At 46.4% G+C, this 12975-nt stretch overlaps 1 protein-coding gene and 1 pseudogene across 3 annotated transcripts in view; one reads left to right on the forward strand and one right to left on the reverse strand.

Moving 5' to 3' along the window:
* THOC3 (THO complex subunit 3) overlaps positions 1-12975 on the forward strand; it is a 291571-nt gene that overhangs the window by 191606 nt on the left and 86990 nt on the right. The window lies entirely within an intron of this gene.
* Positions 2931-12731, reverse strand: LOC146405574 (large ribosomal subunit protein eL32 pseudogene; annotated as a pseudogene).

The following is a 12975-nucleotide window of genomic DNA, read 5'->3' on the forward strand; positions in this document are numbered from 1 at the left end:
CCATCCTGCTGAGCTGACAATTTCGCATGACATCAATTCCTCTGACAGCCGTGTAAACAGATGGTGGTCCCCGCTGCCCGGGGTGCTGGGGAGCGATACCATGGTAACCTGCTAAACTGTGACAGGTGCCAGGACGGTGGGAAATCCAGGACCTTCAGACCCACACGCACATGGTACCAGTAGCAGGCCCTGGGTTGTGGATTTGTCTCAGTCACAGGGAACCAGGGCTGGCCAGTGTGGTAGCTAGGTCGTGGGTTCAAGTATGGACCCTGCCCCTTCCTAGTCATATGACCATAGCTGAATTGCTCTCTCTTTTCTGGCCCAAGGGGAATAATTAACCTTACCCCTGAGTAACAAGAGTATGAACCTGAACATGCCTAACTCTGGGATGGGTACATTGCTGGTGCCCAACAAATGTTTGTTGAATGGATAAAAAAATGGATGAAAGAGACCCAGAGTGTCAACTCCCTAGAAGCTGGTTGGTTTGGGAAAGAGAGCCCCTGGTAGGTTCTGGTTGGAAGAAGGCAAAGTACATGAATATCCAAGATCTGAGAGTACAGAAGCCTAAGACAGATTCTAAGAGCTACTGCAGCTCCTTCCCTGAATAGCTGGGACTCAATGCTTTGCAGATGGTGGGATCTCCACTTCCAAGTACCTCCTGAACAGGGAGGTGAGTTAGCACTCCCAGATGGCCAACTGGTGAGTGGGACTGGGAGGGTCTGGGTTTATGGATTCTTACCTTTTTCTAACTCTGCCTAATTACCTCAGTTTCCCAAATTGTCCTCTTCCCATTGGGCTTGGAGCTCTGCTTTAAACCATGGACTATTCCAAGCTCAGAGAGGAGCAGTGACTTGACTAGGGCTACACAGCTAGCCATACAAACCAGTGGAGCCTGGGCAGCCTCCCTTGTTCTGCAGCCAAGCTTTGTTTGGAAGGGTCCTCCTCAGGCTCCCAACAGCCCTATAAGCCCTGCTTGTTCATATGGCTGCCCCAGACCATCCCGATTTCCCCCTCTTTCTCATTGTTCTCTTCTTATTCTCCATTTCTCACAGCTGGATTTGCCCCCTGCCTGAACAGTTAAGCATCAAAATGAAGCAGAGCCCGAGCTCACAGTCAGGCTTGCTCTGCCACTGACTAGTTAGCTGTGGCCTTGGGCAAGTGACTTCAACTTTGGAAGTCAGTTCCTTCACATATCAAAGGAGAAAGATGATTTTAATGGATGAATTAAGTTACGTAACATCTACATGGGAGAGTGTCTGGCACGTAGCAAACTTACAATAAATAGTAGTGACTTTCAATGTTAGGAAGACAAGTTCTCCCCTATGGAAATGTTGCCTTCTGCCAATGGGGCTGACATCAAGTAGGATGCAGAGTGACTAACGCAGAGATGCAGGAGACAGTAGGACGTGGGTCAAGCGGTGTGACCTTAGACAAGATATTTGCCCTCTCTGAGCTTCTGCACATGGATCCAATGACCCCTCCCTGCAGAGTTGTTAGGAGTGAATGGGCACCCAGAGTGGAGCCAGGCAGGGCAAGTGCTCAGCACATACTAACACAAGGTCGGTTGTGATATGTTCTCCTGGAAAAAAGGTTGTTTTGAGTGAGTGCTCAGATCACCCAAGGCTCCTAGTGAATTCCTGGAAGGTGGCGGCATGGCCTCTGCTTGCATACCTCTAGTGGCAGGACATTCATTACGGTCTAGTTGGACAGCTCTGTTAGAAGCTTATCTATGGAATTCAAATTTGCCTCTCTGTGGGCGTCCTCTCTGGGGTCTTTAGTTCTGCCCTGGGGGCCACCAAGACTAGCTTTCCCTCCACTCTCTTGGAGTGTGGCAGCCTTCTCCTCTGAGGCAATGAGAACCAGAATGGAGGAAGTAGCCCAAGCAGATGCCCCATGGCATCCCCTTTTCTCCCCTCCCCTCCCCCACGCTCCACCCCAAAAGCTTTCTGACCTTCTTGGCCAAGCTGGAAGAGTTGAGAACTGGCAGGCAAGTATGAGAGATTGCCTTTGGGCAGGCTGCATTGGCCATCTGTCCTGGCTGAATCCCAGGCCAGACCCATGGTGGAGACCAGAACACAGGAGGGCCCAGAGTGGAGACCAGAGTGTGTGGTGCCATCTCATGGGCCCAGGTGTGAGTCTAGCTCCCTCAGCTACCCCTGGATTGGTAATTCCTGCCTCATAGGGTTCTTCTAAGAATTAAATGGTTGGAGATATTTTAATGTCTAACATGGTTTTGGGAATTCACTAATAATCATTTTTTTGGAACCCCTAATCAGTGAATGGGTTAATCTCCTCCAGAGAGAAGTTTCAAATGAACCAAGCTTTTAAACATTCATTACTCTCTCAGCTTTAAGGTTTTTTTTTTTTTTTTTCAAAAAAAACATTTTATGCTGCTTTTAAATTTCGTCAGCTTGGGGCAAGCTGGCTGCCTTAATAACAGCACCAAGAAAATGTTGATAAAGTCCTGCCAATAACAGCTACTCCTTCAGCAGGGAGGCAGCATCCAAACAGTTTCTGGAGCCTTTGAGTCTTCTCTTTAGGCCTTAGAGTGAGATCAGACACCTCCAGCCCCTCTTCCACGGGGGTGTTATCTACCCCCAAGTCCTATGGCGCCCACCTTCCCAGCAGGAGACAGAGCGAATGAAAGGAAGGCAAGCAAAAACCCCAAAGATAGGAGGAAGTAGGTTAGAAACCCACCCTGCTTGTGTTCCAGGTATTGGTAAAACAGTTTTTTCAAGTTTCATGGTTTTGGTAACACAGATACAATGTGCACACGAGCCCACTATTCACTTCAGCTCGGGATCCAAGCCACATCTGCTACAGCTTGTGGCAATGCCAGATCCTTAACTCACTGAGACCAGGGATCGAACCAGCATCCCCATGGATACTAGCTGGGTTCTTAACCTTCTGAGCCACAGCAGAACTCTTGTCTATTCATTTTCTTTGCTGTGAAGTCTGGCATTTGGATTGGTGACCTGATGGCCAGCTGGGCCATTCTCTCCACAATGGCTTTGCGGTTCTTGGAAGAGAAGTTGTGAGCAATCTCAGCACAGTAAGGTTTTTTGCACATCAGCAGCACTTCAAACTCCTTTACATTGTGTACCAGAAACTTCCGGCAGCCACTGGGCAGCATGTTTTGTTTTCTTGTTGCTCCCATAACCAATATTGGGCATCAAGATCTGGCCCTTGAACTATGTCAGTGCCTCTGGGTTTCCCCCATTTCTACTTAATTTTGACATATTGGTCTGACTGGGGCCGGATGAACTTCTTGGTCCTCTTTTTGATGATCTTGGGCTTCAAGAGGGGTCTGAGAGCGGAGGCAGGAGATGGCTGCCACCTCCATGGGCAGCTGGTGTTGGTAAAACTTGAGGTTTAGACTCTTTACTTTCTCCAATTTTGTTTTCATTCCATCACACATTTATTATACCCACTGACAGGCATCATAGAAACAGGGAAGCACACAGATGGGAGAGCGAAGGATTTTCACTTCTTCCTTTTCATCCTGGTCCTGAACAAGTTATGGAATCCTGGACTTGGAAGAAAACTGAGGTGTTCCCCGGGCTGGCTGCCTAGGAGAGGGATACTATGGTTGGCATGTTTGTATCTCCCTCAAATGCAAATGTCTAAATCCTAATCCCCAAGGTGATAGCAGTGGGAGATTGGGAGCCTTTGGGAAGTGATTAGATCACGAGGGTGATGCTTTCAGGATCGGGATGAGTGCACTAGTAAGAGAGGTTCCAGAGAGCTTCCGAGCCCCTTCTGCCATGTGAGGACACTATGAGAAGCCTGTGACCTGGAAGAGGGCCCTTGCTTGACCATGTTGGCACCTTGATCTCAGACTTTCAGCCTCAAGAACTGTGAGCAATCAATAAGCTGCTCAGTCTGTGTTATTTTGTTATAGCAGCTTCAGTGGACTAAGATCACTACAAGAAGGGTCTCTGGAAGGATGTGGGTATCCAGCCCCCCTCCTCACGCCCACCCCACACACTTCCCTGGTGGTAGAATGCATTACCTTGCAAAAGGGCACAGGAGAGGGGAAGGACCTCTGAAGCAAGAGCAAAGAAGTATGAATTCTAGTCCTGCCTGCACTGCTGAGTGGCTACAAGATTTGGACAAGGCACTTCTCCCTCTTTGGATCTCAATTTACTCATGTGTCAAATCAAGGCATTGGACCAGCGGACAATAATAATTACCTAGAAGGCATCACTGCTTGGGTGCTTTGTGTGCATGAGATTCTGAGTTAAGGGCATGACATAAATCATCCATTTTCACTCTCCCAACAGCTCTTAAGGTTTTTTTTTTTTTTTTTTGAAGAATCTGAGTGTCAATAAAAATCGTATTAAATCTTAGCTCTTTGTGTATCTGAAAATTATTCCAGCCACACTGTTATATATTTGCAGACATGAGCCTCTTGATAAAGAACAAGGAATTTCCAATTAGAAACATATCAGGGAGGATTAGGTGCTACTGTATGTAACAGAAATCCCAAAGTCACCGGAGCTTAAACACATGGGGTTTATTTTACTGTATCAAATAGGCAGGAAGGTAGAGTGCAGGGCTGATATAGAAGCTTCAGAAATTCATCAGGGACCCAGGTTCCTTCCATCTTTGTGCTCTGCTGCACAAGACTTCCATCCTCAAGGATACCACGTGATCCAAGAAGACTCCCGGACCTCCCACTCTCACAGCTCCACTGGAGGCAGGAGGAAGAGGAAGAGAGGAAGGGCAGAAAGGAGTGTGCTTTGGCTGTATCAGCTTCTTTGAGGCAGTCTTCCTGGAATGCCTGCAATTCACTTTAGTTTGCACATCCTTGGACAGAACTTAGTTATGTGGTTGCACTTACCTGCACAAGAAGAGTGGGAAACATAGCCTTTTAACTGGACACATTGTTACCCTGAATAAATCTGGGTTCTGTTTGTAAGGCAGAAGAGGAAGGAACACTGGCTGGCAAATGGGAGACTCTGTTACAGATGCCTATGTGCAAAGATTGTCTGTATAATCACAGACCAGAATGGTATAAATGGACCATTTGGCAGATGTACTAACATAGTGATTTGAACCTGGAATATAAAATGCCAATGTGTGGTTGTGTGAGAAACCCCAGCTCTGTGAGGCCACATATTTTACTTCCAAGGGGAAGGTTAGCTTCGGGGTCGGTGGACTGGGCAGTTCAGCAATATTGCCAAGCCTGGGGTCTGTCCACCCATCTGTTCTGCTGTTGGTTTCATCAGAAGCAGCTAGCTACACTGGTTCCAGGAATCACATCCAGAACCAATAATATCCAGGCAAAGATAAGAGAACATTATTTCCAGTGACTCTCTCCTGGGAGCTACGAAATGTTCACACAAGTCTCTTGTGCTTCAGTGCCAGCGTTGGATTATAATCTACCTCTGGACAAATCATTGACAAGGGTAATTAGGCTACATCTGGAGCTGGGATCAGCTTTCCTGAAGCTCGTGTTTACCTGGGGGATAGTAAATACCTGAACAAAATTGAGGTTCTGTTTACAGGAGCCAGAGGAAGAGGCACGCTGGTAGGCAGCTAGCAGTGTTCACTGCAGTTTAGAGACAAGTACATCATCTCTATTTTGTGGCAATGGGATAACGGCTCTGAGAGGTGAGGCAATTCTGGTTGCGCAGCTAACGAGCATCAGAGAGAGAGCCTGAACCAGGGAGGGTCATCCCAGATTTTTTTTTAAAAATGATTTTGATTTTTTTCCATCATAGCTGGTTTACAGTGTTCTGTCAATTTTCTACTGTACAGCAAGGTGACCCAGTCACACCTACATATATTCATTCTTTTTTCTCACTCATCCCAGATTTAACCTGCTTAGCATCATGTTCTGCAACCAGAGAAGAGAGGCTCTCAGAAGTTCCCCCCCCTTTTTTTTTTTTCTCTTTTAGGGCTGCACTCACAGCATATGGAAGTTCCCAGGCTAGGAGTTGAATCAGAGCTGCAGCTGCCTGCCTATGCTGCAGCCACAACAAAGTGGGATCTGAACCTCCTCTGCAACCTACACCACAGCTCATGGCAATGCCAGATCCTTAACCACTGAGTGAGGCCAAGGATCGAACCCATATCCTCATGGATACTAGCTGGATCCGTTTCAGCTGTGTCACAATGGGGACTCCTCTCAGAAGTCATCTCTATCCATGCTTTCCAAACCTCAACCATTTGTCCCCCACCTTTGTAATGTTTTTCTCATATTTACTTGTACCTTCACAATGATTTGCTCAATATTTTGATTTAAATAATACCCCCTTTCTAATTATTGTTCAAATAAACTCACCAGTTTTATATCAACAACTGCATTTTAAAAGGAAACAAACACACTGGCATAAATAGAAAATTAGTATTGCTTGCCAGAAATAGAAGGCAAATCATAAAAAGAAATACAATGAAAACAACACTCGTATCTATTCTAGAGATGCCTTACCTGATAGAGGTACTGAGCTCAAGGTCTGCTCTGTTTCTGTTTGAAGAATGGCTGGGAGTGAGGAAAGCGTTGAAGACTTACCAGAAACAAACAGAGGCTTTCTACTTGATGAAATAAAGACTTAAAGAGAATGGAAAACAGTAGTGCTTTCTTATGATGCAATTCAATGCCATGGAGGACTCCTCCACCTACTTGTGAAGTCATCCCACATGACAGTCTTTGAGAAACCTTAACTTAGATTGAAGCCTGATGGGTTAGTGACTGCCTCATTACACAAGAGATGCAACATCTCAGGGGTGTACAACCACAGCCCTCATTCTCAGAGCTCTGTGGTTTAGCTGGTGCTCAGCCCATCCAGGCAGGAATTGATTAGGTGACTCTTCTTTCTAGTAGGGAAGAGGGCTGGCAAACTTTTTCTGTAACAAGTAACAATTGAGACTCTATGGACCACACAGTCTTTGTTGCATTGACAAACTTTGTTTCTGCTGTAGTGGTGTGAAAGCAGCCCTGAATACAATGTAAAAGAAATGTGCCTTTCAGATGTGTGTATTAATAAAGCTTTATTTATGAACACTGACATTTGAATTTCACATAATTTTTGTATGTTACAAAATAGTGTTTTTCTTTTGATTTTTCCCCCAACCATTTAAAAATGTAAAAGCATTCTTAGCTCTAGGGCCAAATAAAAAAAGTGACAGACTAGATTTGACCTGAAGTCCGTAGTTTGCTTGCCCCTGGTTTGAAACAAAAGCTATCGCTGCCTCTGCCAGGTTGACTTTCTGGGTGTGTGAACTGTGCAGATGCACAGGGCCATGAATATAGCAATCATTGATCTTGAATGATTATTGATACTTTTTGAATAAGAGACCCTGCCTTTTCATTTTGCAGTGGAACCTGAAAATTTGTAGCCTGTTGTGGCTCTGCTCACAAGATGTGTGGAGAATGGAGAATTATCCTCCAACAGTGGCCTGATTGGTTCACACTCTTCCTGGTGATGTCAGAACTGCAAGAAGCTAAGTGGAAATGCCTAGGTCTGTTAGTGTCTAGGTCTGGAACAGGCTCCTGGTCACTTTTATCCACTTGTTTTGGCCAAAGCAAATCATATGGCCAAGCCCAAAGTCAAAGAAAGGGGAAATACACTATGTTCTTTTTTTTTTTTTTTGTCTTTTTAGGGCTGTGCCCTCGTCGTAAAGAGGTTCCCAGGCTAGGCGTAGATTTGGAGCTGCAGCTGCCAGCCTACACCACAGCTGTGGCAATGCCAGGTATTAGATGCATCTGCAACCCACACCACAGCTCATGGCAATGCTGGATCCTTAACCCACTGAGCGAGGCCGGGGAGCAAACCTGAGTCCTCATTACCACTGAGCCATTATGGGAACTCCCTACGCCCTATTCTTTAAATGAGAGAGACTCATCACATGACAAAGGGCTTGGATGTAGGAAAAACTGAAGAATTGGGGCCAATAATACCATCTACCACCAACCCTAGACAAGTATGAATCATTCTGGCTGTTTGCAAACATCCAGTATAAAGAACTCATTACCCCATCTTCTTGTCTATAAGTTGTATTTGTTCCATCAGCCCAGGCAGAGGCAAGGACAAAAGATTGGTGTGTGTCCTGGGGTTGATTTCAGGGAGCAGCCATGCACAAATAGACTTTCTTCCCTGTCTATGGGAGCAGGGAGACAAACAGCTCAGGACTGATTTAGTTTGTGCAGAAACAAGGGACGGGAACTAGCTGGCATTTCAAATGTACGAGCCAGCATGCCAATTTCCTCCCACAAGCCTCAGCAAGCTCCCTTTCCTGGAAGAGTCCGCTTGGGAATCTTAGTACTTTGGATAGCACCTTCATGCTGAAAAACTGGAGAAGAAAAATGTCTGGCTCACATTCTACTTGGGGAATTCTTTCTAGGTTTTAAACACATTTGAATAAACAGAGTGAGTCCATAAATATATATATATATATATCTGATTGTACCGCTGCCTTGCTTAAAGTCCTTTCCTGCTTCCCACAGCCCATGCTTGGCTTCACATCATGGCTCTCTATGACCTAGCCACCATCCGCCTACACAAAACTGCATTTCCTTCTATAACCTGCTGAGTGGGAGCATCTGGACACACCGACCATCTTCCACCTATAGGTCTTTGCACCCACTGTCACCACCCTAGAGGTCACCAGTGTGATAAACCATCTCAAATACCCTTAGACAAAAAAGGAAAAATGATTGGCTTGTGTAGTTGAATATCTCATGGTGCAGGGAGCTTCAGTCATGCTGAGAAGCTTAAATCATGCATGTAAAACTATGTTTTCCCCTATGTCGGCTTCATTTCGTAGGCAGGCGCTCCCCTTACAGTGATCAGCAGCAGCTCTGGGGGAGGGGGCGAGCGAGGGAGACAAAATTCTCTTTTCTAGACATTCCAGCAAAAGTCACAGGGCTGATTTTCATTGGCTGATTAGGATCATGTGTCCATTATTAAGCCAATGACTATGGGAGCTAGTATGTACTGACTGGCCAGTTGCAGAGCCTGTGTCAGTTCACACCTTCCCTGATTTCTGCATGCCCCTGGCTTTCCGCCCACATGGCCCTCAATTCCTGCCTCTGTGCTTGTCCCCTCAGATCAGCTATTGGTGTGCACACCTTGCATACCCTCCATCTCCACCAAAAAACCCCATCACACTTGTGATTTTATGAGTTTAATAGCTTGAGCAAGATCTGAGGGTTAAGAAAGAATCATATGGCTCATAGCAGAGCTTTCTGCTGTTAGGCTGGCTCCCCACTTGCCTCCTGCCCCTTTCCAAGAACACCTTTCTCCCAGTGTGGTGCTCCCCTTGACTCCCCCTCCTGCCCCTGCAAGGCACAGCCCTGCCAGTCCAGTCTGCACTTACCTATCATGCTTTCCTCCTTTCTTGATGGCCCCTCCTCTGAATTTTGATAAATAATTTACAGTGACAGTCCTAATAGTCTGTTGAATCTCTCTCCTCTCTGCAGGACCTAAGCTCCCTGAGGGCAGGGCCAAGTCCAGGTCATCTCTGTGCCTCCAATGCTTAAGACTGGGCATGGTACTGAATAGGCACTCCGTGGAGGCTGAATTCCAAAACCCCTTTCAGCCAAAGGCTGCATTAAAAAAAAAAAATCAGAAAGAATTTCTTTGGCTCTGCAGGAAGCACGGGGAGTGTGGGTGAGTGATGATTTCAGCAGAAATGCCATGGGACGCATTGGATTTTCAATTATTTATGGGGCTAAGGAGACGTGTTCCCAGAGCGCCGCGATATATTCTGAGGATGTCAGGGCAGAATGTGAGTGACTTTGTTCCTTAGAGTTCCTGCAACCCTACTCTGCAGATGCCAGGGAGGGGGACTGTTAGTGCTTTTCCTTTCTTTTTGCAGCAACAAAGAGCTACAAAGATCTCAGTTCTTCTCCTGCCTGGCTACTGTTTCTCGTGTACTGGCAAGGGTGGTAAAATGAGAGTAGGAGAGCCTCTGGAGACAGAGGGAGCTGCTCTGCCCTGGGTCACTCTGTGCTTCCCCCCTGCTTTGGACTGTCGTGTTCTCATCTGGGCAACAGAGACCAGTGTGTCCTCCCTTACAGAGGGCTGGGGCATTCAGGAAAGCTCGAAGCCCAGCACTGGCTGCAACCGTAAATGTCCATTCGATGGTAGCCCCGTACCCTGTCCTGGCTAAGCGTGGCTTTGAGTTCTTTGTGTCTCCCACAGGTGCAGAGTTTCTGGATGGAAATTTGAAAACAATTTACAAAAGATTTGCCTTTCATTTACACCAGTGGGTAGAGGTTGTATAATGATCTTCAAGGGCTTTCTTCTTGTTTATGGAGGGAAATGTCAAAGGGTTTTCAGGCCAGACTGTTAGTGCTTTTCTCAAGAGCAGAGAGAATTTGCCAGCTCCAAAGACAGGAGCTGCATGGGTCCAGAGGTCGTATGGGACATGCATAGGCTCTACACTCAGACACCCTTGAACCTTCACCTTGTCCTTTGGAAATCCTGGAAGGGATTGGGGATAGTGGTGGCCTCTGGAGCCCTGTCACCATTGGTGCTGGCCCTGATTTTTATCATGGACTTGGGAGACTTTCTAGGATGTTCCTATGTTGCCCAACAGAGACTGGGATCACAGAGGCATCCTCAGTTCTCATATGCCTTAGCTTCTTAGTAAGTTATTGTTGAAGGCTCTGTTTAATGAGGAAATAGCCTTGGACTGGACTAGAGTGGAACTGGGTACGAATTATACGTGTGCTTGTCTATGTGTCCATTCCCTCTGAACATCGATTTCTTTTTACGCAATTTTTAAGTAATTACAGTTGATTTACCCTGTTGTGCCAATTTCTGCTGTACAGCAAAGTGACCCAGTCATACATACATACATATATATATATATATATATATATATATATATATATATATATATACACACATTCTTTTTCTTATATTATCTTCCATTATGTTGTATCCCAAGAGCCTGAATACAGTTCCCTGTGCTGTACAGTAAGCCCTCATTGCTTATCTGTTCTAAATGTAATAGTTTGCACCTACCAACCGCAAACTCCCCATCCATCTCACTCCTTCTCCCCTTCCCCTTGGCAACCACAAGTCTGTTTTCTATGAACATCAATTCCTTCGTTTGTGAAAGAGGGTAGAAAACCACCAACAGTGCTGCGTGTTTGAGGACAGAAAGCAATCACAGCTGGAGAAGCACCTAACACATGGTTAGCTCTCAAACCATGATGGTTTTGCCTTCTGAGTACCCTCCTGCCTTCTTCAGAAGTACAGACATCTCCATTTTTCCCCTTATGCTTCCCTAAATAAATGATTTTCTCCTTAAGTACTGCCTTCTAGATAAATAAAACTCTCGTATTTAATTTGATTGTTTTCCTGTTTGTTTAATTACTACCATTAAGATGTTAGTGCTTTCTTGTATTTTCGTCATGGCAAATGTGATATTTTAGCTCCACTTTGGGTTACTGGATTTGTCAAGTTTCTGCTGTTGCTAGTATCTGAAATTTGAGTCAATGTGGCTTAAGGAAAAGGGGAGATTAATTTGGTGTCTGTAATGAAATATTTTAGAGGATTGTTTTAGCTGAAGACAAGGCTGCACCCAATCAGACAATGGCCCAGGATGCAGGGTCTGTTTCTTGGCTCCGTTCCCCTGTGTTGCCCTCATTCTTGGGGAGACCAGCATTTTGTTTCCATCCTCTTCTCACAATAGAACCACTGGAAAGAGTTTTCCTTTCCCATGAAGAGTCACCAAGAATCTTGGGTCTTGGATCCAAAGCTGGCAGCTGGAGAACTGTGACATGCTGGCCAACCCTGCTAGGTCCTGTGCCTGCAGCTGGGGATGGGGACATGCAAGTCTCATGGGCCACGAGAGGCGTGAGATGGGTCCCAGAGGGAAATCAGGTCAGGGCTCTGCTAGTCAAGGCAGCAGGGAGCAGCAGTAAGGATTATTTTCACTACTATTTTACAAATGAAGAAATAATCTGTGCCTTTTAGCAGCTAATTCAACCATCCCTGGTAAGCTTATTTCCTCCAAAAGGTGGAACCTCGGTAACAACTAGTCAACTTATAAAGCCCCCTTTTGGGGGACCAGCTTGCCTGTGTTGACCTCGGGGTCTGTCCAGGGCTCTCTGTGGGGCTAGGTGGCAGAGGTGCTCTGATGGGGATGGGCACGGGGTTCTTAGCCTTGTCAAGGGGGCGGGGTCCTTGACAATCTCATGCAAAACCTCCGTTCTGCATCTTCATTTCCTTATCTGTGAAATGAAAGCCAATCCCTTCATCCTCCCAGAGGTGTTTGAAGGATTCGTTGAAGTGAGGAGCTCTTCACAAGCGTTCTGTGGTGCTTGAACGCAGGGTGGACTCTGAACTGATGTGACCTTAGGCGAGTCGCAGAAGCTCCTTGAACTCTGCCCGTAGCAGGAAAAAATGATGATCCTGCGTCCAGGCTCAGGAAGGCATGAGCCGCTCAGTAAGCATTTGGAGACGGAGAGGAGAAAGAACTTTGTAAGCCGTAAATATCTACTGGGCATCAGGTGTTTTCAGTGACACGCTCTCACAGTCACTAAGCTACATAGATGAGGAAATTGAGGCTCAGAGAGGCAAACTCACTCCTCTGAGATCACAGAGCTGAGGGGCAGAGCTAGGCTGCGAGCCTATGTCTTTACCACTGTGGCAGTCGCTTCCCATGTACAGCCCTCACCTGTCGGACCTGGCGGAGAGCTCACCTCTCATGCAATACCTCGGTGACTCCCCAGCTGGGTAGGGCCTCTTCTCTGTCCCCCCACCTCCCATCTAGGCCTGCCTTCACAGCTCTTACTCCCTGGAGTTGTAACTGTCTATTTATGTGTCTGTCTTCTCCCACTGGCCTGGGGGATCAGGCCTGATGCTCCTGAGAGCCCCTGGTCCCCCATGTACCACTAGGAGTGGAGATGAAGTGGTAAAAAGGGAGCTTCCGGTATCATGCCCAGATCTCCCTATTGGACCTTGAGCAGAGGTCCTGAACCTTGCCGAGCCTCAGCTTTTTCTTCTGTGAAAT

The sequence above is a fragment of the Sus scrofa genome, chromosome 2 (genome assembly GCF_054392235.1).
Source record: "Sus scrofa isolate SSC_HxYL_T2T_F1_AM1 chromosome 2, Sscrofa_HxYL_maternal_Yorkshire_Landrace_v2.0, whole genome shotgun sequence".
In the NCBI taxonomy this organism is placed as follows: Eukaryota; Metazoa; Chordata; class Mammalia; order Artiodactyla; family Suidae; genus Sus; species Sus scrofa.